Source organism: Ictalurus punctatus, chromosome 14 (genome assembly GCF_001660625.3).
Source record: "Ictalurus punctatus breed USDA103 chromosome 14, Coco_2.0, whole genome shotgun sequence".
Lineage (NCBI taxonomy): Eukaryota > Metazoa > Chordata > Actinopteri > Siluriformes > Ictaluridae > Ictalurus > Ictalurus punctatus.
This window is the reverse complement of record NC_030429.2, coordinates 29,050,086-29,051,092: the sequence shown is the minus strand read 5'-3', so window position 1 is coordinate 29,051,092 and position 1,007 is coordinate 29,050,086.

Genomic DNA, 1,007 nt, shown 5'->3' with positions numbered 1-1,007 from the left:
GGCCTTGAAACAACTTATAATAATGTATTTGTGTAATATTACTTTGAAAATGAAGCAGTTCAGTGTTTTTGCTAAACTTAGAGCACAATTCTTAACTAGAGAAATGATGGAAAATGCTCGCTAAAATCCTTCTACTCATTTAGAAGTACCACACGAGCATCAGCGTGGTCAGTGCCTTTATAAATAATAAATAAATAAATGTATTTTAGCGCCAAAAGTCAAGTTTCCGGTGATAATCAGAGCAGCAGGTAGTGTTTTCACGAATGCACAGAGATGGTCAGGTTATGACTCCAGACCCCTGCAGTGTCAGTCGAACTGGTTGCTGCTGAAGATGAAGACGGATCAGGGTCTGAATCAGGAGAGTTTGCGTCTCTGTCAGTTTCGGTTTCAACATCGCCTGAACTTTCACTGCTGTCTCTATCTAGAATCCTCGCTCTCGCCTGTGTAACTGTGTATGTTTTTTCTTTTTTTCACTGTTTTAGATGTACCTGTGTTCACTGTAGGTGTGTTTAGCTGGAACACGATTAGCTTTTCGCTTTGGCATTTTTAGTTCACTTCTACTAGTACACCAATATTCACGCTTGGATCTTCATCGTAATGCCGGCGTAATAACGTAATCACGCCGTGACGTCATCCACCTTCCGGGTCAAATTTTTTTTTTTTAATAAGTAAGGAATCATAGCAGAGTAATGCCAGTACACCGGCCTTACGGGGATAACGTTTACACTGTAAATCCTCTATATCGGCCTTACAGGGATTTGGCATAGACGACCAAGCCGGTATATCGTCCTTACGGGAATAGATCAAAGACGGGCAAGCCGGTTTTTCAGCCATACGGGGTAAGAGAGTTGGGAAAAAAAAAATAATTTTCCTCAGAAAAAAATTAGAAAAATTGTATATAGTTAAAAACAAATAGAAATGAAACAATATTTGCTTCAAACTTACTCATAATATATTTGATGCAATTTCTTTTTTTGGTCAGTTTTTGTTTCTGGTTGGTTCAAGTG